Source organism: Pelodiscus sinensis, chromosome 15 (assembly GCF_052426305.1).
Source record: "Pelodiscus sinensis isolate ZL-2025 chromosome 15, ASM5242630v1, whole genome shotgun sequence".
NCBI classification, from domain to species: domain Eukaryota; kingdom Metazoa; phylum Chordata; order Testudines; family Trionychidae; genus Pelodiscus; species Pelodiscus sinensis.
The window spans coordinates 43,807,176-43,833,982 of NC_143066.1; the positions used below are offsets into that span (position 1 = coordinate 43,807,176).

Sequence of the window (26,807 nt, forward strand, 5' to 3'; positions counted from 1 at the left end):
GGAGAACAGCGAGCTCGGGAGCTTGGTCGAAGCGAGGTGAGAACCGTCCGGCTGGGAGCGGAGCAGCCATCGCTGACAGGGAGATAAGTGTCGGGTCTGGAAATCTCTCGGCTTACGGCCGACTCGGGTCTAGGAAGGGAAGTCACATTTGCTTAGACAGCGAGTCCAAGCGAAGGTTCCCGTGGTGCTTCCTTGGTAGCTCCCATTTGTCAGGGCTTCCGTTTGTCACGGGTGCTGGTTTCTCTGGAACACGGTGTCCTTCTCAGCAGACGCTTGGCTCGAGGAGGAAGACGCAAGGTGGTAAGGTTTCTGACTGCCTCTTATGTGTTTCTCTCTTGTTGCTCTCTAGTATTGGACAATACGTTCTGTCTGTCTGTTTCTGTCTTTGTCCTTGCACAGCACACTTGCAGGCATTCCAGGTGAGCATCTCCAAGGGTTAAGGGCTCAGGAGCCAACGGGAATTCTGCAGGAACGCCAGTCGTGCAAGGGAGAGCGGTGCTGCGTCATGGCTGATTGACTCAGTGTTCTTGTAGAGGGCTCGATACATAGGCGAGAGGGGGGAAAGGGCTAAAGGATAGAATTCCCACAGCCACAGACCTTAGTGAGTGCGAGCTAACGCTGGGCTTTTTTGGCAACCCTTGCAGAGGAATCAGTGCGTGGCCATGGGCGGAGAAGAAATGGTCCGAGATGGACTTGAGCTGCCTGGACGTGATTCTCGGAACACGTGAAGGGTCCTCAGCGTTCGGCCTTCCCATGGCTCTGTGTGAGTAAGAGGTGCTTGCATTGAAATCTTCAAGTGTCCTGGCAGTATGTTTCTTCTGAGGCAGAGAGCTTCCTGCTGGGGCACGGAGCCTGGTGGCTTGGGGATTGGTGAAGGGGCAGTAGGCGGTTCAACAGAGCGTGGATAGAGATTCAAGGCCTCCTTTCACTCCCCGTTCCTGTAGTGGCAACGGGAGGTGGTGGCCGATGGTGGAAGGCTGCGGTGCGATGGTGGGAGGAGAAGCGATGCCGCGTCCTTGCGGACTGAAACGCTAAGTTGGTTGTTTGTTTGTTCCCCTCTGCTGTGTTCGGTAGCGAGCGATAAGAAGTCAACCCTCCCGGTGTCCTCCCGTCTGGGGATGGAACGGAAAGGAGAACAGCGAGCTCGGGAGCTTGGTCGAAGCGAGGCGAGAACCGTCCGGCTGGGAGCGGAGCAGCCATCGCTGACAGGGAGATAAGTGTCGGGTCTGGAAATCTCTCGGCTTACGGCCCACTCGGGTCTAGGAAGGGAAGTCACGTTTGCTTAGACAGCGAGTCCGAGCGGAGGTTCCCGAGGTGCTTCCTTGGTAGCTCCCGTTTGTCAGGGATTCCGTTTGTCACGGGTGCTGGTTTCTCTGGAGCACGGTGTCCTTCTCAGCAGACGCTTGGCTCGAGGAGGAAGACGCAAGGTGGTAAGGTTTCTGACTGCCTTTTATGTGTTTCTCTCTTGTTGCTCTCTAGTATTGGCCAATACGTTCTGTCTGTCTGTTTCTGTCTGTGTCTGTGTCCTTTCTCTGCTTCTGCCGTGTCCTTGTACAGCACACTTGCAGGCATTCCAGGTGAGCATCTCCAAGAGTTAAGGGCTCAGGAGCCAACGGGAATTCTGCAGGTACGCCAGTTGCGCAAGGGAGAGCGGTGGTGCGTCATGGCTGACTGACTCAGTGTTCTTGTAGAGGGCCCGATACATAGGCGAGAGGGGGGGAAGGGCTAAAGGATAGAATTCCCACAGCCACAGACCTTAGTGAGTGAGAGCTCACACTGGGCTTTTTTGGCCACCCTTGCAGAGGAATCAGTGCGTGGCCATGGGCGGAGAAGAAATCGTCCGAGATGGACTTGAGCTGCCTGGACGTGGTTCTCCGAACACGTGAAGGGTCCTCAGCGTTCGGCCTTCCCATGGCTCTGTGTGAGTAAGAGGTGCGTGCTTTGAAATTTTCAAGCATCCTGGCAGTATGTTTCTTCTGCGGCAGAGATCTTCCTGCTGGGGCACGGAGCCTGGTGTCTTGGGGACTGGTGAAGGGGCAGTAGGCGGTTCTGGAGAGCGTGGATAGAGATTCAAGGCCTCCTTTCACTCCCCGTTCCTGGAGTGGCAACAGGAGTTGGTGGCCGATGGTGGGAGGCTGCGGTGCGATGGTGGGAGGAGAAGCGATGCCGCGTCCTTGCGGACTGAAACGCTAAGTTGGTTGTTTGTTTGTTCCCCTCTGCTGTGTTCGGTAGCGAGCGATAAGAAGTCAACCCTCCTGGTGTCCTCCCGTCTGGGGATGGAACGGAAAGGAGAACAGCGAGCTCGGGAGCTTGGTCGAAGCGAGGCGAGAACCGTCCGGCTGGGAGCGGAGCAGCCATCGCTGACAGGGAGATAAGTGTCGGGTCTGGAAATCTCTCGGCTTACGGCCCACTCGGGTCTAGGAAGGGAAGTCACGTTTGCTTAGACAGCGAGTCCGAGCGGAGGTTCCCGAGGTGGTTCCCTGGTAGTGGGAGAAACAGGGCTCCCGTTTGTCAGGGGTGCTGGTTTCTCTGGAACACGGTGTCCTTCTCAGCAGACGCTTGGCTCGAGGAGGAAGACGCAAGGTGGTAAGGTTTCTGACTGCCTTTTATGTGTTTCTCTCTTGTTGCTCTCTAGTATTGGCCAATACGTTCTGTCTGTCTGTTTCTGTCTGTGTCTGTGTCCTTGCTCTGCTTCTGCCGTGTCCTTGTACAGCACACTTGCAGGCATTCCAGGTGAGCATCTCCAAGGGTTAAGGGCTCAGGAGCCAACGGGAATTCTGCAGGTACGCCAGTCGCGCAAGGGAGAGTGGTGGTGCGTCATGGCTGACTGACTCAGTGCTCTTGTAGAGGGCCCGATACATAGGGAAGAGCGGGGGGAAAGGGCTAAAGGATAGAATTCCCACAGCCACAGACCTTAGTGAGTGAGAGCTCACGCTGGGCTTTTTCGGCCACCCTTGCAGACGAATCAGTGCGTGGCCGAGGGCTGAGAAGATACCGTCCGAGATGGACTTGAGCTGCCTGGACGTGATTCTCGGAACACGTGAAGGGTCCTCAGCGTTCGGCCTTCCCATGGTTCTGTGTGAGTAACAGGTGCGTGCTTTGAAATCTTCAAGCATCCTGGCAGTATGTTTCTTCTCAGGTAGAGAGCTTCCTGCTGAGGCACGGAGCCTGGTGGCTTGGGGACTGGTGAAGGGGCAGTAGGCGGTTCATGAGAGCGTGGATAGAGATTCAAGGCCTCCTTTCACTCCCCGTTCCTGTAGTGGCAACGGGAGGTGGTGGCCGATGGTGGAAGGCTGCGGTGCGATGGTGGGAGGAGAAGCGATGCCGCGTCCTTGCGGACTGAAACGCTAAGTTGGTTGTTTGTTTGTTCCCCTCTGCTGTGTTCGGTAGCGAGCGATAAGAAGTCAACCCTCCCGGTGTCCTCCCGTCTGGGGATGGAACGGAAACGAGAACAGCGAGCTCGGGAGCTTGGTCGAAGCGAGGCGAGAACCGTCCGGCTGGGAGCGGAGCAGCCATCGCTGACAGGGAGATAAGTGTCGGGTCTGGAAATCTCTCGGCTTACGGCCCACTCGGGTCTAGGAAGGGAAGTCACGTTTGCTTAGACAGCGAGTCCGAGCGGAGGTTCCCGAGGTGGTTCCCTGGTAGTGGGAGAAACAGGGCTCCCGTTTGTCAGGGGTGCTGGTTTCTCTGGAACACGGTGTCCTTCTCAGCAGACGCTTGGCTCGAGGAGGAAGACGCAAGGTGGTAAGGTTTCTGACTGCCTTTTATGTGTTTCTCTCTTGTTGCTGTCTCGTATTGGCCAATACGTTCTCTCTGTCTGTTTCTGTCTGTGTCTGTGTCCTTGCTCTGCTTCTGCCGTGTCCTTGTACAGCACACTTGCAGGCATTCCAGGTGAGCATCTCCAAGGGTTAAGGGCTCAGGAGCCAACGGGAATTCTGCAGGTACGCCAGTCGCGCAAGGGAGAGTGGTGGTGCGTCATGGCTGACTGACTCAGTGCTCTTGTAGAGGGCCCGATACATAGGCGAGAGGGGGGGAAGGGCTAAAGGATAGAATTCCCACAGCCACAGACCTTAGTGAGTGAGAGCTCACGCTGGGCTTTTTTGGCCACCCTTGCAGAGGAATCAGTGCGTGGCCATGGGCGGAGAAGAAATCGTCCGAGATGGACTTGAGCTGCCTGGACGTGGTTCTCGGAACACGTGAAGGGTCCTCAGCGTTCGGCCTTCCCATGGCTCTGTGTGAGTAAGAGGTGCGTGCTTTGAAATCTTCAAGCGTCCTGGCAGTATGTTTCTTCTGAGGCAGAGAGCTTCCTGCTGGGGCACGGAGCCTGGTGGCTTGGGGACTGGTGAAGGGGCAGTAGGCGGTTCAACAGAGCGTGGATGGATATTCAAGGCCTCCCTTCTCTCCGCGTTCCTGGAGTGGCAGCGGGAGGGGGTGGTCGATGGTGGGAGGAGAAGCGATGCCGCGTCCTTGCGGACTGAAACGCTAAGTTGTTTTTTTGTTTTTTCCCCTCTGCTGTGTTCGGTAGCAAGCGATAAGAAGTCAACCCTCCCGGTGTCCTCCCGTCTGGGGATGGAACGGAAAGGAGAACAGCGAGCTCGGGAGCTTGGTCGAAGCGAGGCGAGAACCGTCCGGCTGGGAGCGGAGCAGCCATTGCTGACAGGGAGATAAGTGTCGGGTCTGGAAATCTCTCGGCTTACGGCCCACTCGGGTCTAGGAAGGGAAGTAACATTTGCTTAGACAGCGAGTCCGAGCGGAGGTTCCCGTGGTGCTTCCTTGGCAGCTCCCATTTGTCAGGGCTTCCGTTTGTCACTGGTGCTGGTTTCTCTGGAACACGGTGTCCTTCTCAGCAGACGCTTGGCTCGAGGAGGAAGACGCAAGGTGGTAAGGTTTCTGACTGCCTCTTATGTGTTTCTCTCTTGTTGCTGTCTCGTATTGGCCAATACGTTCTGTCTGTCTGTTTCTGTCTGTGTCTTTGTCCTTGCTCTGCTTTTGCCGTGTCCTTGTACAGCACACTTGCAGGCATTCCAGGTGAGCATCTCCAAGGGTTAAGGGCTCAGGAGCCAACGGGAATTCTGCAGGTACGCCAGTTGCGCAAGGGAGAGCGGTGGTGCGTCATGGCTGACTGACTCAGTGTTCTTGTAGAGGGCCCGATACATAGGCGAGAGGGGGGGAAGGGCTAAAGGATAGAATTCCCACAGCCACAGACCTTAGTGAGTGAGAGCTCACACTGGGCTTTTTTGGCCACCCTTGCAGAGGAATCAGTGCGTGGCCATGGGCGGAGAAGAAATCGTCCGAGATGGACTTGAGCTGCCTGGACGTGGTTCTCCGAACACGTGAAGGGTCCTCAGCGTTCGGCCTTCCCATGGCTCTGTGTGAGTAAGAGGTGCGTGCTTTGAAATTTTCAAGCGTCCTGGCAGTATGTTTCTTCTGAGGCAGAGATCTTCCTGCTGGGGCACGGAGCCTGGTGTCTTGGGGACTGGTGAAGGGGCAGTAGGCGGTTCTGGAGAGCGTGGATAGAGATTCAAGGCCTCCTTTCACTCCCCGTTCCTGGAGTGGCAACAGGAGTTGGTGGCCGATGGTGGGAGGCTGCGGTGCGATGGTGGGAGGAGAAGCGATGCCGCGTCCTTGCGGACTGAAACGCTAAGTTGTTTTTTTGTTTTTTCCCCTCTGCTGTGTTCGGTAGCGAGCGATAAGAAGTCAACCCTCCCGGTGTCCTCCCGTCTGGGGATGGAACGGAAAGGAGAACAGCGAGCTTGGGAGCTTGGTCGAAGCGAGGCGAGAACCGTCCGGCTGGGAGCGGAGCAGCCATCGCTGACAGGGAGATAAGTGTCGGGTCTGGAAATCTCTCGGCTTACGGCCCACTCGGGTCTAGGAAGGGAAGTCACGTTTGCTTAGACAGCGAGTCCGAGCGGAGGTTCCCGAGGTGCTTCCTTGGTAGTGGGAGAAACAGGGCTCCCGTTTGTCAGTGGTGCTGGTTTCTCTGGAACACGGTGTCCTTCTCAGCAGACGCTGGGCTCGAGGAGGAAGAACCAAGGTGGCAAAGTTTCTGACTGCCTCTTATGTGTTTCTCTCTTGTTGCTGTCTCGTATTGGCCAATACGTTCTCTCTGTCTGTTTCTGTCTGTGTCTTTGTCCTTGCTCTGCTTCTGCCGTGTCCTTGTACAGCACACTTGCAGGCATTCCAGGTGAGCATCTTCAAGGGTTAAGGGCTCAGGAGCCAACGGGAATTCTGCAGGTACGCCAGTCGCGCAAGGGAGAGTGGTGGTGCGTCATGGCTGATTGACTCAGTGTTCTTGTAGAGGGCCCGATACATAGGGGAGAGCGGGGGGAAAGGGCTAAAGGATAGAATTCCCACAGCCACAGACCTTAGTGAGAGAGCTCACGCTGGGCTTTTTTGGCCACCCTTGCAGACAAATCAGTGCGTGGCCGTGGGCGGAGAAGAAATCGTCCGAGATGGACTTGAGCTGCCTGGACGTGGTTCTCGGAACACGTGAAGGGTCCTCAGCGTTCGGCCTTCCCATGGCTCTGTGTGAGTAAGAGGTGCGTGCTTTGAAATCTTCAAGCGTCCTGGCAGTATGTTTCTTCTGAGGCAGAGAGCTTCCTGCTGGGGCACGGAGCCTGGTGGCTTGGGGACTGGTGAAGGGGCAGTAGGCGGTTCAACAGAGCGTGGATGGATATTCAAGGCCTCCCTTCTCTCCGCGTTCCTGGAGTGGCAGCGGGAGGGGGTGGTCGATGGTGGGAGGAGAAGCGATGCCGCGTCCTTGCGGACTGAAACGCTAAGTTGGTTGTTTGTTTGTTCCCCTCTGCTGTGTTCGGTAGCGAGCGATAAGAAGTCAACCCTCCCGGTGTCCTCCCGTCTGGGGATGGAACGGAAAGGAGAACAGCGAGCTCGGGAGCTTGGTCGAAGCGAGGCGAGAACCGTCCGGCTGGGAGCGGAGCAGCCATCGCTGACAGGGAGATAAGTGTCGGGTCTGGAAATCTCTCGGCTTACGGCCCACTCGGGTCTAGGAAGGGAAGTCACGTTTGCTTAGACAGCGAGTCCGAGCGGAGGTTCCCGAGGTGGTTCCCTGGTAGTGGGAGAAACAGGGCTCCCGTTTGTCAGGGGTGCTGGTTTCTCTGGAACACGGTGTCCTTCTCAGCAGACGCTTGGCTCGAGGAGGAAGACGCAAGGTGGTAAGGTTTCTGACTGCCTTTTATGTGTTTCTCTCTTGTTGCTCTCTAGTATTGGCCAATACGTTCTGTCTGTCTGTTTCTGTCTGTGTCTGTGTCCTTGCTCTGCTTCTGCCGTGTCCTTGTACAGCACACTTGCAGGCATTCCAGGTGAGCATCTCCAAGGGTTAAGGGCTCAGGAGCCAACGGGAATTCTGCAGGTACGCCAGTCGCGCAAGGGAGAGTGGTGGTGCGTCATGGCTGACTGACTCAGTGCTCTTGTAGAGGGCCCGATACATAGGGAAGAGCGGGGGGAAAGGGCTAAAGGATAGAATTCCCACAGCCACAGACCTTAGTGAGTGAGAGCTCACGCTGGGCTTTTTCGGCCACCCTTGCAGACGAATCAGTGCGTGGCCGAGGGCTGAGAAGATACCGTCCGAGATGGACTTGAGCTGCCTGGACGTGATTCTCGGAACACGTGAAGGGTCCTCAGCGTTCGGCCTTCCCATGGTTCTGTGTGAGTAACAGGTGCGTGCTTTGAAATCTTCAAGCATCCTGGCAGTATGTTTCTTCTCAGGTAGAGAGCTTCCTGCTGAGGCACGGAGCCTGGTGGCTTGGGGACTGGTGAAGGGGCAGTAGGCGGTTCATGAGAGCGTGGATAGAGATTCAAGGCCTCCTTTCACTCCCCGTTCCTGTAGTGGCAACGGGAGGTGGTGGCCGATGGTGGAAGGCTGCGGTGCGATGGTGGGAGGAGAAGCGATGCCGCGTCCTTGCGGACTGAAACGCTAAGTTGGTTGTTTGTTTGTTCCCCTCTGCTGTGTTCGGTAGCGAGCGATAAGAAGTCAACCCTCCCGGTGTCCTCCCGTCTGGGGATGGAACGGAAACGAGAACAGCGAGCTCGGGAGCTTGGTCGAAGCGAGGCGAGAACCGTCCGGCTGGGAGCGGAGCAGCCATCGCTGACAGGGAGATAAGTGTCGGGTCTGGAAATCTCTCGGCTTACGGCCCACTCGGGTCTAGGAAGGGAAGTCACGTTTGCTTAGACAGCGAGTCCGAGCGGAGGTTCCCGAGGTGGTTCCCTGGTAGTGGGAGAAACAGGGCTCCCGTTTGTCAGGGGTGCTGGTTTCTCTGGAACACGGTGTCCTTCTCAGCAGACGCTTGGCTCGAGGAGGAAGACGCAAGGTGGTAAGGTTTCTGACTGCCTTTCATGTGTTTCTCTCTTGTTGCTCTCTAGTATTGGCCAATACGTTCTGTCTGTCTGTTTCTGTCTGTGTCTGTGTCCTTGCTCTGCTTCTGCCGTGTCCTTGTACAGCACACTTGCAGGCATTCCAGGTGAGCATCTCCAAGGGTTAAGGGCTCAGGAGCCAACGGGAATTCTGCAGGTACGCCAGTCGCGCAAGGGAGAGTGGTGGTGCGTCATGGCTGACTGACTCAGTGCTCTTGTAGAGGGCCCGATACATAGGCGAGAGGGGGGGAAGGGCTAAAGGATAGAATTCCCACAGCCACAGACCTTAGTGAGTGAGAGCTCACGCTGGGCTTTTTTGGCCACCCTTGCAGAGGAATCAGTGCGTGGCCATGGGCGGAGAAGAAATCGTCCGAGATGGACTTGAGCTGCCTGGACGTGGTTCTCCGAACACGTGAAGGGTCCTCAGCGTTCGGCCTTCCCATGGCTCTGTGTGAGTAAGAGGTGCGTGCTTTGAAATTTTCAAGCGTCCTGGCAGTATGTTTCTTCTGAGGCAGAGATCTTCCTGCTGGGGCACGGAGCCTGGTGTCTTGGGGACTGGTGAAGGGGCAGTAGGCGGTTCTGGAGAGCGTGGATAGAGATTCAAGGCCTCCTTTCACTCCCCGTTCCTGGAGTGGCAACAGGAGTTGGTGGCCGATGGTGGGAGGCTGCGGTGCGATGGTGGGAGGAGAAGCGATGCCGCGTCCTTGCGGACTGAAACGCTAAGTTGTTTGTTTGTTTTTTCCCCTCTGCTGTGTTCGGTAGCGAGCGATAAGAAGTCAACCCTCCCGGTGTCCTCCCGTCTGGGGATGGAACGGAAAGGAGAACAGCGAGCTCGGGAGCTTGGTCGAAGCGAGGCGAGAACCGTCCGGCTGGGAGCGGAGCAGCCATCGCTGACAGGGAGATAAGTGTCGGGTCTGGAAATCTCTCAGCTTACGGCCCACTCGGGTCTAGGAAGGGAAGTCACGTTTGCTTAGACAGCGAGTCCGAGCGGAGGTTCCCGAGGTGCTTCCTTGGTAGTGGGGGAAACAGGGCTCCCGTTTGTCAGTGGTGCTGGTTTCTCTGGAACACGGTGTCCTTCTCAGCAGACGCTGGGCTCGAGGAGGAAGAACCAAGGTGGTAAAGTTTCTGACTGCCTCTTATGTGTTTCTCTCTTGTTGCTGTCTCGTATTGGCCAATACGTTCTCTCTGTCTGTTTCTGTCTGTGTCTTTGTCCTTGCTCTGCTTCTGCCGTGTCCTTGTACAGCACACTTGCAGGCATTCCAGGTGAGCATCTTCAAGGGTTAAGGGCTCAGGAGCCAACGGGAATTCTGCAGGTACGCCAGTCGCGCAAGGGAGAGTGGTGGTGCGTCATGGCTGACTGACTCAGTGTTCTTGTAGAGGGCCCGATACATAGGCGAGAGCGGGGGGAAAGGGCTAAAGGATAGAATTCCCACAGCCACAGACCTTAGTGAGAGAGCTCACGCTGGGCTTTTTTGGCCACCCTTGCAGACGAATCAGTGCGTGGCCGTGGGCGGAGAAGAAATCGTCCGAGATGGACTTGAGCTGCCTGGACGTGGTTCTCGGAACACGTGAAGGGTCCTCAGCGTTCGGCCTTCCCATGGCTCTGTGTGAGTAAGAGGTGCGTGCTTTGAAATCTTCAAGCGTCCTGGCAGTATGTTTCTTCTGAGGCAGAGAGCTTCCTGCTGGGGCACGGAGCCTGGTGGCTTGGGGACTGGTGAAGGGGCAGTAGGCGGTTCAACAGAGCGTGGATGGATATTCAAGGCCTCCCTTCTCTCCGCGTTCCTGGAGTGGCAGCGGGAGGGGGTGGTCGATGGTGGGAGGAGAAGCGATGCCGCGTCCTTGCGGACTGAAACGCTAAGTTGTTTTTTTGTTTTTTCCCCTCTGCTGTGTTCGGTAGCAAGCGATAAGAAGTCAACCCTCCCGGTGTCCTCCCGTCTGGGGATGGAACGGAAAGGAGAACAGCGAGCTCGGGAGCTTGGTCGAAGCGAGGCGAGAACCGTCCGGCTGGGAGCGGAGCAGCCATTGCTGACAGGGAGATAAGTGTCGGGTCTGGAAATCTCTCGGCTTACGGCCCACTCGGGTCTAGGAAGGGAAGTAACATTTGCTTAGACAGCGAGTCCGAGCGGAGGTTCCCGTGGTGCTTCCTTGGCAGCTCCCATTTGTCAGGGCTTCCGTTTGTCACTGGTGCTGGTTTCTCTGGAACACGGTGTCCTTCTCAGCAGACGCTTGGCTCGAGGAGGAAGACGCAAGGTGGTAAGGTTTCTGACTGCCTCTTATGTGTTTCTCTCTTGTTGCTGTCTCGTATTGGCCAATACGTTCTGTCTGTCTGTTTCTGTCTGTGTCTTTGTCCTTGCTCTGCTTTTGCCGTGTCCTTGTACAGCACACTTGCAGGCATTCCAGGTGAGCATCTCCAAGGGTTAAGGGCTCAGGAGCCAACGGGAATTCTGCAGGTACGCCAGTCGCGCAAGGGAGAGCGGTGCTGCGTCATGGCTGATTGACTCAGTGTTCTTGTAGAGGGCCCGATACATAGGCGAGAGCGGGCGGAAAGGGTTAAAGGATAGAATTCCCACAGCCACAGACCTTAGTGAGTGAGAGCTAACGCTGGGCTTTTTTGGCCACCCTTGCAGAGGAATCAGTGCGTGTCCATGGGCGGAGAAGAAATCGTCCGAGATGGACTTGAGCTGCCTGGACGTGATTCTCGGAACACGGGAAGGGTCCTCAGCGTTCGGCCTTCCCATGGCTCTGTGTGAGTAAGAGGTGCGTGCTTTGAAATCTTCAAGCGTCCTGGCAGTATGTTTCTTCTGAGGCAGAGAGCTTCCTGCTGGGGCACGGAGCCTGGTGGCTTAGGGATTGGTGAAGGGGCAGTAGGCGGTTCAACAGAGCGTGGATAGAGATTCAAGGCCTCCTTTCACTCCCCGTTCCTGTAGTGGCAACGGGAGGTGGTGGCCGATGGTGGGAGGAGAAGCGATGCCGCGTCCTTGCGGACTGAAACGCTAAGTTGTTTGTTTGTTTTTTCCCCTCTGCTGTGTTCGGTAGCAAGCGATAAGAAGTCAACCCTCCCGGTGTCCTCCCGTCTGGGGATGGAACGGAAAGGAGAACAGCGAGCTCGGGAGCTTGGTCGAAGCGAGGCGAGAACCGTCCGGCTGGGAGCGGAGCAGCCATCGCTGACAGGGAGATAAGTGTCGGGTCTGGAAATCTCTCGGCTTACGGCCCACTCGGGTCTAGGAAGGGAAGTCACATTTGCTTAGACAGCGAGTCCGAGCGGAGGTTCCCGTGGTGCTTCCTTGGTAGCTCCCATTTGTCAGGGCTTCCGTTTGTCACGGGTGCTGGTTTCTCTGGAACACGGTGTCCTTCTCAGCAGACGCTTGGCTCGAGGAGGAAGACGCAAGGTGGTAAGGTTTCTGACTGCCTCTTATGTGTTTCTCTCTTGTTGCTGTCTCGTATTGGCCAATACGTTCTGTCTGTCTGTTTCTGTCTGTGTCTTTCTCCTTGCTCTGCTTTTGCCGTGTCCTTGTACAGCACACTTGCAGGCATTCCAGGTGAGCATCTCCAAGGGTTAAGGGCTCAGGAGCCAACGGGAGTTCTGCAGGTACGCCAGTCGCGCAAGGGAGAGCGGTGCTGCGTCATGGCTGATTGACTCAGTGTTCTTGTAGAGGGCCCGATACATAGGCGAGAGCGGGGGGAAAGGGCTAAAGGATAGAATTCCCACAGCCACAGACCTTAGTGAGTGAGAGCTAACGCTGGGCTTTTTTGGCCACCCTTGCAGAGGAATCAGTGCGTGTCCATGGGCGGAGAAGAAATCGTCCGAGATGGACTTGAGCTGCCTGGACGTGATTCTCGGAACACGGGAAGGGTCCTCAGCGTTCGGCCTTCCCATGGCTCTGTGTGAGTAAGAGGTGCGTGCTTTGAAATCTTCAAGCGTCCTGGCAGTATGTTTCTTCTGAGGCAGAGAGCTTCCTGCTGGGGCACGGAGCCTGGTGGCTTAGGGATTGGTGAAGGGGCAGTAGGCGGTTCAACAGAGCGTGGATAGAGATTCAAGGCCTCCTTTCACTCCCCGTTCCTGTAGTGGCAAGGGGAGGTGGTGGCCGATGGTGGAAGGCTGCGGTGCGATGGTGGGAGGAGAAGCGATGCCGCGTCCTTGCGGACTCAAACGCTAAGTTGGTTGTTTGTTTGTTCCCCTCTGCTGTGTTCGGTAGCGAGCGATAAGAAGTCAACCCTCCCGGTGTCCTCCCGTCTGGGGATGGAACGGAAAGGAGAACAGCGAGCTCGGGAGCTTGGTCGAAGCGAGGCGAGAACCGTCCGGCTGGGAGCGGAGCAGCCATCGCTGACAGGGAGATAAGTGTCGGGTCTGGAAATCTCTCGGCTTACGGCCCACTCGGGTCTAGGAAGGGAAGTCACGTTTGCTTAGACAGCGAGTCCGAGCGGAGGTTCCCGAGGTGCTTCCTTGGTAGTGGGAGAAACAGGGCTCCCGTTTGTCAGGGGTGCTGGTTTCTCTGGAACACGGTGTCCTTCTCAGCAGACGCTTGGCTCGAGGAGGAAGACGCAAGGTGGTAAGGTTTCTGACTGCCTCTTATGTGTTTCTCTCTTGTTGCTGTCTCGTATTGGCCAATACGTTCTGTCTGTCTGTTTCTGTCTGTGTCTTTGTCCTTGCTCTGCTTCTGCCGTGTCCTTGTACAGCACACTTGCAGGCATTCCAGGTGAGCATCTCCAAGGGTTAAGGGCTCAGGAGCCAACGGGAATTCTGCAGGTACGCCAGTCGCGCAAGGGAGAGCGGTGCTGCGTCATGGCTGATTGACTCAGTGTTCTTGTAGAGGGCCCGATACATAGGCGAGAGCGGGGGGAAAGGGCTAAAGGATAGAATTCCCACAGCCACAGACCTTAGTGAGTGAGAGCTAACGCTGGGCTTTTTTGGCCACCCTTGCAGAGGAATCAGTGCGTGGCCATGGGCGGAGAAGAAATCGTCCGAGATGGACTTGAGCTGCCTGGACGTGATTCTCGGAACACGTGAAGGGTCCTCAGCGTTCGGCCTTCCCATGGCTCTGTGTGAGTAAGAGGTGCGTGCTTTGAAATTTTCAAGCGTCCTGGCAGTATGTTTCTTCTGAGGCAGAGAGCTTCCTGCTGGGGCACGGAGCCTGGTGTCTTGGGGACTGGTGAAGGGGCAGTAGGCGGTTCAGGAGAGCGTGGATAGAGATTCAAGGCCTCCTTTCACTCCCCGTTCCTGGAGTGGCAACAGGAGGTGGTGGCCGATGGTGGGAGGCTGCGGTGCGATGGTGGGAGGAGAAGCGATGCCGCGTCCTTGCGGACTGAAACGCTAAGTTGTTTGTTTGTTTTTTCCCCTCTGCTGTGTTCGGTAGCGAGCGATAAGAAGTGAACCCTCCCGGTGTCCTCCCGTCTGGGGATGGAACGGAAAGGAGAACAGCGAGCTCGGGAGCTTGGTCGAAGCGAGGCGAGAACCGTCCGGCTGGGAGCGGAGCAGCCATCGCTGACAGGGAGATAAGTGTCGGGTCTGGAAATCTCTCGGCTTACGGCCCACTCGGGTCTAGGAAGGGTAGTCATGTTTGCTTAGACAGCGAGTCCGAGCGGAGGTTCCCGAGGTGCTTCCTTGGTAGCTCCCGTTTGTCAGGGGTGCTGGCTTCTCTGGAACACGGTGTCCTTCTCAGCAGATGCTGGGCTCGAGGAGGAAGAACCAAGGTGGTAAGGTTTCTGACTGCCTCTTATGTGTTTCTCTCTTGTTGCTCTCTAGTATTGGCCAATACGTTCTGTCTGTCTGTTTCTGTCTGTGTCTTTGTCCTTGCTCTGCTTTTGCCGTGTCCTTGTACAGCACACTTGTAGGCATTCCAGGTGAGCATCTCCAAGGGTTAAGGGCTCAGGAGCCCACGGGAATTCTGCAGGTACGCCAGTCGCGCAACGGAGAGCGGTGGTGCGTCATGGCTGATTGACTCAGTGTTCTTGTAGAGGGCCCGATACATAGGCGAGAGGGGGGAAAGGGCTAAAGGATAGAATTCCCACAGCCACAGACCTTAGTGAGTGAGAGCTAACGCTGGGCTTTATTGGCAACCCTTGCAGAGGAATCAGTGCGTGGCCATGGGCGGAGAAGAAATCGTCCGAGATGGACTTGAGCTGCCTGGACGTGATTCTCGGAACACGTGAAGGGTCCTCAGCGTTCGGCCTTCCCATGGCTCTGTGTGAGTAAGAGGTGCTTGCATTGAAATCTTCAAGCGTCCTGGCAGTATGTTTCTTCTGAGGCAGAGAGCTTCCTGCTGGGGCATGGAGCCTGGTGGCTTGGGGATTGGTGAAGGGGCAGTAGGCGGTTCAACAGAGCGTGGATAGAGATTCAAGGCCTCCTTTCACTCCCCGTTCCTGGAGTGGCAACAGGAGGTGGAGGCCGATGGTGGAAGGCTGCGGTGCGATGGTGGGAGGAGAAGCGATGCCGCGTCCTTGCGGACTGAAACGCTAAGTTGGTTGTTTGTTTGTTCCCCTCTGCTGTGTTCGGTAGCGAGCGATAAGAAGTCAACCCTCCCGGTGTCCTCCCGTCTGGGGATGGAACGGAAACGAGAACAGCGAGCTCGGGAGCTTGGTCGAAGCGAGGCGAGAACCGTCCGGCTGGGAGCGGAGCAGCCATCGCTGACAGGGAGATAAGTGTCGGGTCTGGAAATCTCTCGGCTTACGGCCCACTCGGGTCTAGGAAGGGAAGTCACGTTTGCTTAGACAGCGAGTCCGAGCGGAGGTTCCCGAGGTGGTTCCCTGGTAGTGGGAGAAACAGGGCTCCCGTTTGTCAGGGGTGCTGGTTTCTCTGGAACACGGTGTCCTTCTCAGCAGACGCTTGGCTCGAGGAGGAAGACGCAAGGTGGTAAGGTTTCTGACTGCCTTTTATGTGTTTCTCTCTTGTTGCTCTCTAGTATTGGCCAATACGTTCTGTCTGTCTGTTTCTGTCTGTGTCTGTGTCCTTGCTCTGCTTCTGCCGTGTCCTTGTACAGCACACTTGCAGGCATTCCAGGTGAGCATCTCCAAGGGTTAAGGGCTCAGGAGCCAACGGGAATTCTGCAGGTACGCCAGTCGCGCAAGGGAGAGTGGTGGTGCGTCATGGCTGATTGACTCAGTGTTCTTGTAGAGGGCCCGATACATAGGCGAGAGTGGGAGGAAAGGGCTAAAGGATAGAATTCCCACAGCCACAGACCTTAGTGAGTGAGAGCTAACGCTGGGCTTTTTTGGCAACCCTTGCAGAGGAATCAGTGCGTGGCCATGGGCGGAGAAGAAATCGTCCGAGATGGACTTGAGCTGCCTGGACGTGATTCTCGGAACACGTGAAGGGTCCTCAGCGTTCGGCCTTCCCATGGTTCTGTGTGAGTAAGAGGTGCTTGCATTGAAATCTTCAAGCGTCCTGGCAGTATGTTTCTTCTGAGGCAGAGAGCTTCCTGCTGGGGCACGGAGCCTGGTGGCTTGGGGATTGGTGAAGGGGCAGTAGGCGGTTCAACAGAGCGTGGATAGAGATTCAAGGCCTCCTTTCACTCCCCGTTCCTGTAGTGGCAACGGGAGGTGGTGGCCGATGGTGGAAGGCTGCGGTGCGATGGTGGGAGGAGAAGCGATGCCGCGTCCTTGCGGACTGAAACGCTAAGTTGGTTGTTTGTTTGTTCCCCTCTGCTGTGTTCGGTAGCGAGCGATAAGAAGTCAACCCTCCCGGTGTCCTCCCGTCTGGGGATGGAACGGAAAGGAGAACAGCGAGCTCGGGAGCTTGGTCGAAGCGAGGCGAGAACCGTCCGGCTGGGAGCGGAGCAGCCATCGCTGACAGGGAGATAAGTGTCGGGTCTGGAAATCTCTCGGCTTACGGCCCACTCGGGTCTAGGAAGGGAAGTCACGTTTGCTTAGACAGCGAGTCCGAGCGGAGGTTCCCGAGGTGCTTCCTTGATAGTGGGAGAAACAGGGCTCCCGTTTGTCAGGGGTGCTGGTTTCTCTGGAACACGGTGTCCTTCTCAGCAGACGCTTGGCTCGAGGAGGAAGACGCAAGGTGGTAAGGTTTCTGACTGCCTCTTATGTGTTTCTCTCTTGTTGCTGTCTTGTACTGGCCAATACGTTCTGTCTGTCTGTTTCTGTCTGTGTCTTTGTCCTTGCTCTGCTTCTGCCGTGTCCTTGTACAGCACACTTGCAGGCATTCCAGGTGAGCATCTCCAAGGGTTAAGGGCTCAGGAGCCAACGGGAATTCTGCAGGTACGCCAGTCGCGCAAGGGAGAGCGGTGGTGCGTCATGGCTGACTGACTCAGTGTTCTTGTAGAGGGCCCGATACATAGGCGAGAGCGGGGGGAAAGGGCTAAAGGATAGAATTCCCACAGCCACAGACCTTAGTGAGTGAGAGCTCACGCTGGGCTTTTTTGGCCACCCTTGCAGACGAATCAGTGCGTGGCCATGGGCGGAGAAGAAACCGTCCGAGATGGACTTGAGCTGCCTGGACGTGATTCTCGGAACACGTGAAGGGTCCTCAGCGTTCGGCCTTCCCATGGCTCTGTGTGAGTAACACGTGCGTGCTTTGAAATCTTCAAGCGTCCTGGCAGTGTGTTTCTTCTGAGGCAGAGAGCTTTCTGCTGGGGCACGGAGCCTGGTGGCTTAGGGATTGGTGAAGGGGTAGTAGGCGGTTCATGAGAGCGTGGATAGAGATTCAAGGCCTCCTTTCACTCCCCGTTCCTGTAGTGGCAACGGGAGGTGGAGGCCGATAGTGGGAGTCTGCGGTGCGATGGCGGGAGGAGAAGCAATGCCGCGTCCTTGCGCACTGAAACGCTAAGTTGCTTGTTTTTTCCCCTATGCTGTGTTCGGTAGCGAGCGATAAGAAGTCAACCCTCCCGGTGTCCTCCCGTCTGGGGATGGAACGGAAACGAGAACAGGGAGCTCGGGAGCTTGGTCAAAGCGAGGCGAGAACTGTCCGTCTGGGAGCGGAGAAGCCATCGCTGACAGGGAGATAAGTGTCGGGTCTGGAAATCTCTCGGCTTACGGCCCACTCGGGTCTAGGAAGGGATGTCATGTTTGCTTAGACAGCGAGTCCGAACGGAGGTTCCACTCCCGCAGTACATTTCAACTTCCTCCTCACACAACGTGCACCCCCACCAGTGCTCTTCCCTATCCCATACCCCCTATTCCTGGTGTCCGTCAGTTTCTCTTCTTCTCTCCACAGACTCAGAGCAACCTGCACCCCCAGAGCATCCCTCCATTCATGTTTCCATCAGCCCCTCTTTTTCCTTCATAGAACACTCCCCATCCCACACTCTATCCTTATCCCTACCTTTCCCCCATCTATAGCACCCTTCAGCCCCGTTTCTTCCCTTCCCAACCCACAGTCCCTCCCCCCACACTCCCATCCCGCCTGCCATGTGACCCCCATCACTATCTTCCCCCCAGCCCTCCTTCCGCATGTAAGGACTCCCGCAACCACTCTCCTGTTCCTCCTCAACAAGCCCCCATCCCATGCCATCCCACACTCCAGACCCTTCCAGTCCATGCTCCCATCCATTGGGTCCCACCCCCCTTCTCTTCCTTTCTACACCCACATCCCATGGCAACCTGCACTCCTAACCTGCACCCCTTCCTCCATCCATGCCTACACCCATACACGGTATGCGTGCTTTATTTTGTTTTGATAAACAACAGCAATCTCTCAACTGTAAAAGCTAGATTTTAATAAAACAAATGTAGTTTGTGTAATTTCTAACAGCAGGAGGGGAGCAGGAGAAGTTGTGCGTATGTTACTCCTCATTGAGGGGATGGGCAAACGTATGAGCTTACATTGTAGTGATTTCTCTCCCGCGTCAGATAATATTATTTTGGGTGTACTTTCCGGAGGGGAACTGCAATTGAGTGCTGGACGACTTTCTAGCTAAGCCTTACTGTACAGAGCTGTTTGCAGACTCTGTGTTTCTACACTTGGTGCGTCCCAACCTGCGTGGGCTCCCAGAGGCCAGAGAGCCTAAGTCAGCAAAACAAGGAGAGGCAGGCAAGGCTAGTGGAGCAAGTAGTCTCAGTGAAATCCCAGCACATCTGGTGGCATCCCAGAAGGAGGACCAAACCCATCAGAAGCTGGGCCTTTGAGAAAAGGTCTCTCCATGTACTGGGTAAGCTTGGAGGCCTTTCAAGGCGTACCTGCTCCCGGCAGTGCACTTACTCCGTTACAGAAATGCTAACAGTAACAGTCGGTGAATGGGATGTTAGCGTATAGTCGTGTATACGATTAACTGATAAGCCTGGGCTTATCGGTTAATCCTGACAACTACACACGCTTCCCTCCCCCTTGCTGTCTCTAATACAGAGTCAGCAAGGGCTGGGGGGAGGTGAGAGCCTGTGCGCGTGGGGAGCTGACTTTTAAGTCATCGCCCCAGAAGCACCAGATCCCGCGGAGCTACGTGGTCCGTATCCATCGGTCCATTTCTGATACTGATAAGAACATAAGAATGGGTATACTGGGTCAGACCAAAAGGCCATCTAGCCCAGTAGCCTGTCTGCCAACAGTGGCCAGTGCCAGATGCCCCAGAGGGGGTGGACCGAAGACAATGATCAAGCAATTTGTCTCCTGCCATCCATCTCCAGCCTTTGACAAAGAGAGGCCAGGGGCACCATTTCTTCCTTCCCCCAGGCTAATAGCCTTTTATGGACGTAACCTCCATGAATTTATCTAGTTTTTTTTAAAACTCTGTTATAGTCCTAGCCTTCACAGCATCCTCTGGCAAGGAGTTCCACAGGTTGACTATGTGCTGTGAGAAGAACTACTTTTGCTTATTAGTTTTAAGCCTGCTACCCATTAATTTCATTTGGTGTCCTCTAGTTCTTATATTATGGGAACAAGTAAAGAACTTTTCTATATTCACCTTCTCCACACCACTCATGATTTTATAGACCTCTGTCATATCCCCCTCAGTCTCCTCTTTTCTAAGCTGAAAAGTCCTAGTCTCTTTAGCCTCTCTTCATATGGGACCTGTTCCAAACCCCTAATCATTGTAGTTGCCCTTTTCTGAACCCTTTCCAAGGCCAAAATATCTTTTTTGAGGTGAGGAAACCACATCTGTACACAGTACTGAAGATATGGCGTACCATAGTTTTATACTTCATTTTAGTTGCCCTTTTCTGAACCTTTTCTAATGGCAAAGTACAGTATCTTTTTTGAGGTGAGGAGACCACATATAGTACGCCCACATCTTGAACACTGTGTACAGAAGTTTTATATAGGGGCATTAAGATAGTCTTCATCTTATTTTCTATCCCTTTTTTAATAATTACTAGCATCCTATTTGCTTTTTTGACCGCATACTGCATTTTCAGAGAACTATCCACGATAACTCCAAGATATCTTTCCTGATTAGTTGTAGCTAAATTAGCCCTCATCATATGGTATGTATAGTTGGGGTTATTTTTTTCCAATGTGCGTTACTTTATCCTTATCCACATCAAATTTCATTTGCTATTTTGTTGCCCAATCACTACATTTGGTGAGATCTTTTTGAAGTTAAACAGTTACACAATTGCTTTTGTCCTTAAGTCCGAGCAGTGGGTGGTAGGGAGTGGCCTCAAAGGAATAGAAAAGCAGAGGCTCTGGTCTTTTGTCTAGGTGTCACGTTACTGGATTTTAAGGGGAGCAGCCAGATCACTGCTGCACCAATTGGGGGGAGGTGTTTGTCCCTAAGTCTATACAAAGGGGGCCATGCGAGATGTCAAATGAAAGCTCATGTTCTACTGATTCTGTATATGCTACTCATGTACTTGTATGATATCTGTATGTGGAGTTATGAATATGGAGTCTGTGCTGATATTGGCCTGCACTGCCTGTTGTAAAGGAGGATTGTCCGTTCAATGAGTATGCTAATTAGCACTGGTCCTGGGACAATGGCTCTCAAGGTGCCCAATACAGAACTGAGGACTGTGTCTGGGAACATGCAACCCAGCCAGGGCAAAATGGCTGCTGACATATGAAACGGAGCTAAGTCACTCGACCATGTGACCTGCTCCACTTGGAAGGTACCAGGGAGATATATAAGTGCCATGAGGCGGACTCCATCTTGTCTTCAATTCTGCTACTGATCCTAGATGCAGCCTTGCAAGGAACAGAGAGCCGAGGAGGATTGCTGACCCATCCTGACATAGGATGAACACCAGAGACCTTTAAGATAGCAGTTATAACATCTCTGCTGAGAGCCTGCATCGAGAACTCGGTGACTGGTGCATGTAATGTATTCTCCTTAACAACCTTACTCTCATGCTTTTCTTTCTTCTATTAATAAACCTTTAGATTTTAGATTCTAAAGGATTGGCCCAGCGTGATCTTGTGGGTAAGATCCAAAGTGTAAACTGACCGGGGATTTGTGGCTGGTTCTTTGGGACCGGAAAGACCCGTTCGGGGAAGGTGAGATTGGGTTCTACAACCCCCTCACCTGTGTGCAGGCCCGGGGCTAATTGTGGCACAGGGAGAGCTGGAGTGTCTGAGGGGTTTTGCCCCTGAGGCTTCTGGCTGGCCAGATTGGCCGCTAAAGCACTCAGTTTGACCGGTTTATGGCCTATTTGGGAAAGGCTTCCAGTCTGGGGCTGTAAGGAGCCCCGAGTTTTGAGCAATTCGCCCTGAGCGGACGCCCTCAGCTGTGCCAAGACCTGGCCCGGTCCGTCACAGCCACCTTCCCAGCTCACCTCAACCCTCACCCTACCTTTGCCCCATTCATCTTTCAACACATAAGGACCCCCTCACCCACCCTCCTCTTCCTCCCTAACGGCCCCCAGCCCAACACGCTCTTGATCCTTCCAGTCCACCCGTCCATCCAGTGGATCCCTCAACCCCTCCTTTCTCTTCCTTTTAACACCCCCAGCCCATGGCAATGTGCAGTCCTAACCCTGCCCTTTCTCCACCCATAAGGCCAAGGGCACCATTGTTTGAGGGGGGTAGGTGCCCTTGGTCCTATGGGTGTAGAATTGGGTAGAGAAATGGGGTAGGAGGGCAATAACCCCCCTCCTGAGTTTGAAACCCTGGATTTCATACATGAGGTGTGCTTAAAGCCCATGTCCTAACTCCAGAGGCAGTTCTTAAATGCAACAGAGTTTGAGCTGATGCGGCTTTGCCTTTGGGGCATGGACTTTATTATGTTTAAATCACCCCGCCCCTCTCGTTCTTTATAACAAATGGACGGACATTCAAGCAGTTGAAGTATTGTTAGATCCTCATAAAAACATTGCTGGGTACTCCCCGTAAAAGATGGGGGGGGGGGGTAACCCACTCTGGCACAACAAATGCAGGAGCAGGGGCCTGCAAAAGTACCCCAAAACCTGATCTCTCCAGGCTTTGGTACAAAAACTTCCCCCCCAAAATCCTAAAACCCAAATTTTAGGGAATATCCACTGCCATCACCCAAGTAGTCCAAGAAAACTAGGGATGAGATCACTTGGGAAACCACCTCCCTAAAACCTCAGGGGTACCTCAAGCTCTTTTTCCCCTCAGAGCTTGAAAAAGAAGAGAGAAAAACAAGCTGCAGTCTGTGCTAGCTGACTCCCAGCCAGACAGAGAGCTTACAGATAAAACTAGGACACCAAAATAAACCTATAGCAGGTTAATTAGAAAAGAAAACAAACTTTTTATTATCAAAACAATACTACCGTTGCAAGTGTAGTTAAGGTAGCTAGATGGTAAGGGCCACCAATTTGTATACTCAGAGGCTGTGTCTATACTGGCCACTTATTCCGGAAAATCAGCCGCTTTTCCGGAATAACTTGCCAGCTGTCTACACTGGCTGCTTGCTTTTCCGGAAAAGCACTGACGATCTCATGTAAGATTGCCAGTGTTCTTGCGGAAAACTATGCTGCTCCCATTCGGGCAAAAGTCCTTTTGCGCAAAACTTTTGCGCAAAAGGGCCAGTATAGACAGCTCAGCTTTGTTTTCTGCAAAAAAGCCCCGATTGCGAAAATGGCGATGAGGGCTTTTTTGCGGAAAAGCACGTCTAGATTGGCATGGATGCTTTTCCGCAAAAAACGCTTTTGCGGAAAAGCGTCCGTGCCAATCTAGACGCGCTTTTCCGAAAATGCTTTTAACGGAAAACTTTTCCGTTAAAACCATTTCCGGAAAATCATGCCAGTCTAGACGTAGCCAGAGACAATTCTGTGGGTTAGAAAGCTTCATTACAAAAGAGAAAAAAAAACACTTTTAACATCAATTTGAAATTCCCAAACCATAAAACAATTAAAAACCTGATAGATTAATTAAACTTTGCCCTACTTACATATTGTGAAAAGACTTTTCTTAGAGAGAGCGAGACAGCCTTGCAGCTCCCTGTTACCTGGAAGAACCCACTCTGCCTGAGACAGAGGAGGAAAAAGTTAAAAATTGCTTTGTTCCCAGTTTTAAATCCCTACCTGCATTGTTATTGGCTGACCAAATATCTGGCTAGGATAACCCCTTAACCATGAGGACTGACCAGCAGCCTGGTGGCTATGACGGAGAGAGTAGGAATGAGTGTTATGCTTTTGGGATCTGCATTTGGACCACTGCTATTAAACGTCTCACAAATGTTCTTGAAAAAGGAGAGACTAAAGGGATAAATAGTGACTAAATCAAAGTCGATAGGTCCTTCCCCATTCCTCCTTTGAAAAGTACAAGAGCCCAGCAGGGACTCTTGTGCATTTCAAAGTAGTGGAGCTTGGGTTCAGCTGGGGACTCTGAGTCCCCCACTGACCCCAGGCTCCATGCCGTGCTGCATGCCATGAGGAGCCCCAGGTCATGCCGTGTGGAACCTGGGGCCAGCTGGGGAAATGCTACGCAGAGCTGGGGATCAGCTGGGGAGTTGTCAGCTGACCCCGGGGTCCATGGCTGCCCCTTTAAACGTGTGGAGGTGGCTTTTCAAAGGGGCAGCTGCCGCAGAGCTGATCCCCAGCTCAGCCATGCAGTGCTGCCACTTAGAAAGCTAGGGCAGGGGGGAAGGAGTACTTCAGTCTCAGAGAGGCAGCAAGGTGTGGGGAATCGACTAGCTGACTATTCAACAGACAACTATCCCATAAGCATTTGCTTATGGGGATAGACTCGTCTTTAACATCCCTAATCCAAAGCTGATAGGAATGAGTTAAAAAGGGGTCTCACAAAACTGGACGTTTGGGCAACACAAGAGCATATGAATCCGTGTTAGCCAACACAACAGAAAAAAGAGAGGAAGCGGCATGTGAGGTGTGTTTGCATTCTTACTGGCTTGGACTCGAGCGCATGGAAGATGAGCGGGTCTCTTGGCATAATCCTGATGTCAGTGGGGAGCTACAGCCAACTGACCCGTCGGTGTTCAGTCCGTGTCTTGTAGCAGAACAGCCATGTTGTAGAAAGGGTTGGAGAGAGAGGCAGGTACTGGACGGTCTCATGCAGCTGTAGCATTTTTGGCAGTGATACTTCTTCCATGGGTTATTTGCTGTTCTTGCAGAGGCCTGCTGTAGGCAATCGGAGCCACTCTGGAGATCCAGCTAGATGAGGGGCATCTGCCTGAAGTGAGTCTGAGTCACCTGTTGTTCCTATTGACAGTGGAGCTGAGGAGCTCTCTCATGACGGTGTAGGAGCTGGTGTATGTTTTGTGAAATTATCTTCAGCCAGTGTCTGTGCAGCGAGGTGCCTCCTTGCGTGCAGAGAGATGCTTGTGATTTCCATGGGACGGATCCTGGGGAAGGCAGAGCTCTGCCCGTGGCTGGTAATTGTCTGGGATTGTCCTTTCCTCTCCGTAAGTAGCTGCACGTGGGTCGCTGCCCTTCAAATACAGCGATGTGGAGGGAGGGACGACAAACTACAGAGCATCTGTCCGTGTAATCACTGGACATCATCACATTGTTCTCCAGTTGCTTGCTCAATCATCACGTCCCTCAGAGGACCAGAGTATTCTGGGTAGGGTGTGGGTATAGTGGACTGAGGGTGTGGTGAAGTGGAGATGGTCATAGTTTCTTATAAATTATAAGCATTTTAGGACCTGGATAGGCCGGAGAGGAATAAAGAAGGGGTCTCCAGTGACCAGCAGTTAGGCGATGCACATGTTTATGTCTGTGTTTTGACCACTAGTGGTGGTCGAGTTTACAAGTCTCCTCTCATTCTCTTTTCAGTTCTCAGTGGCATTGGATTCATGAAAGAATGGCTGACTTGTGGCAGAGACTAAAGCCTTGAGCCCATCACTAGGGCTGGAAGCCAGCTAGCGCAATGCAGACTAAGAGCAAATGGAAATTTGCAGTTTTCCCTCAGTACTTAGTTAGGCAGTTATACCTTGAATCTTTTAAAATTATTTTGAACAATGTCTACGCTGCACACTTATGTCAGAATAAGCTACCTACTTTGAAATAGAACATCCAAACTACAGGGAAGCCTTGAAATTAGTCTGAGTCAGGCTCCCCTAATGTTGACGTACTACATTGATTCAGAGTCTCAGGAAGCACTGGGAAGTAATTACTTTGAATGACTCTGGGGAGTAGTTATTTCTAAATAAGAACAGCTGAGCATATATACTGAAGACATTTCAAAATAACAATTTCTACATGAGGGATATTCCTCATCACAAACAGGAGTCATTAGCCTGTTATTTCATAACTCCTAACTGCCTAGCGTAAAAATGTCGCAACAGAGCAACAGTGACACTCGATGGCCACTTTTGGCAATGCATGCACAATTCTGTAATGCAGCAACTCTGACACTCGGGGTGTGTCTAGACTACAGGGATTGTTCAAAAAATCTTTACCTGTGTCTAGACATCCGCCGCGTTCTGTCGACAGTAAATCAACAGAATGCGGCGGTTTTGTTGACAGCAGTAAATCTCATTTTACGTTTTACGAGGAATAACACTATTTTTGACAGAGATCTGTCAAAAAAAGGGAAGTGTGGACACGGGGAAGATTTTTTGTCGAAAATAAAGGCTTCTGGGTAGAAGCCCTGGTGGACACTCCTGCCAGACCTTTCATCTCTATTGTTCCTACCCAGACAACTTTGGGCACCGGGGAGGGAACATCAGGTGAGTGCTGTGAGGGTCCATCACACACAGGGCAGGGGAGGCGGGAGCAAAGCGGATGGTGCAGTACTGTGACATGTCATGCTGATCACATCCTGGGGGGAGGGGGACGTCCGACCTCAGGGAGGGACGTCCTACCCCTGCACCCGCATGGCTGCGAGGAACCACCTGGTCCTACAGACACTGATGCCAGGTACAGGCAGGGGTTTGGGACCCTGGGAATTGCAACACAGCTTCAGGCTTCTTAGCAACCTGCGGGAACCCCAACTGTGGCCTGGCACTTGTCTGTGCTGCTTGGCCATGGGGAGGGGGGGCAGGATGGTGGCCTGCACACTGTCTGGGCTTCAGGGAGGCCGTGGCTGCTGCTCAGGGCATACCACTCCTTGCTGAGACCACATGAGCATCCGCTGATCCTAGAGGACAGGCACTGACTGCTGAGGAGGGCATGCTGTCTCTCAGGGAAAGTGTGAGCATGCATGACTGATGACTTTTCCCTCTTGTCCTCCACATCCAGCCCAGCTGTCCAGGAGGGTGGGGGGGCCACACCTCTCCCACCTCCCAGATGGCTGCAGGGAACCCATCAGCACTGGCGCACGTATTTGGACCTGGTGCGCCAGCACATCTCGGCCCTGCAAGGGATGCAGGAGACATGTAATCAGAGGATGCAGGCAGAGACAGAGCGGTGCAGTCGCTTGCTGGACGAGTTTGTGCAGCAGCTGTGGGAGAAAAATCAAATAACTCCAATTGTGTCTAAGGAGGGACTGTGCAGGAAATCAAAACTCTCTAACAGAAAACTGCTGTAAGGGTTAAAAGTTTTCCGGGCCTCTCTCCCTGTAACAGAGAGAAATCATCTTAACTCTAATCAAGACCCTTACAATGCGTATCTCAACTTCATGGAGACTCCTAGTCTGTCACAAATTGTCATGTAAACTCTTATCTTTGTCACAGTTTGCCTTGTAGACTCCTCACTCAGGTTCTCATGTGCCTTTGTTCTGTAAAACTTACTTCTAGCACACCTGGTGTGAACAGAAATGTCTTAGAGTACTTCTGCTGAGACTTTGATATGTTAAAGAAAACAATCAACAACTAAACTGTCTGAACACACTGTATAAAGGATCCCAGAAACTCTCTCTCAGGGCTGCTGCTGCTCTCACTCTGGTAGCTGTCAGCCTGCATGCATAATAAAATTTTCCTTTTGGATTTCTCTCCTGCCTCACTGGTTTGACCTCCAGCCTCGGACCCTTCTGGGGACTCTGTACCCCAGGGGAGCGAGATTTCCCCAACACAGCGCACTGCTATTTGCACTGCTATCCGGGAGGCCATAGCCTTCCCCGGTCCTGTGTCTGTTCCTGCTCCTCCTGCTCAGCCTGCCCTCCCCCCACACCAGCTCCCCCACCCCTCTCCTCACCCCCCTGACCCTCCTTCACCCGCTGCCATCCCAGACTCAGGTACAGCCGCACCTCCTGCCCA

General features: G+C 53.6%; 1 long non-coding RNA gene across 3 annotated transcripts; it reads left to right on the forward strand.

Annotated features, from left to right (window-relative positions):
* Positions 1 to 17,184: 17,184 nt before the first annotated feature.
* Positions 17,185 to 26,535, forward strand: LOC142818654 (uncharacterized). 3 transcript variants are annotated; one of them, XR_016346913.1, is made up of 4 exons: positions 17,185 to 18,464; positions 20,428 to 20,565; positions 23,781 to 24,041; positions 24,445 to 26,535. It is a non-coding gene; the product is annotated as an uncharacterized LOC142818654 (long non-coding RNA). The 3 variants fall into 3 exon arrangements; XR_016346912.1 differs by having other exon boundaries at positions 23,781 to 23,844; XR_016346911.1 differs by having other exon boundaries at positions 17,187 to 18,464; positions 23,781 to 26,535.
* Positions 26,536 to 26,807: the final 272 nt, after the last annotated feature.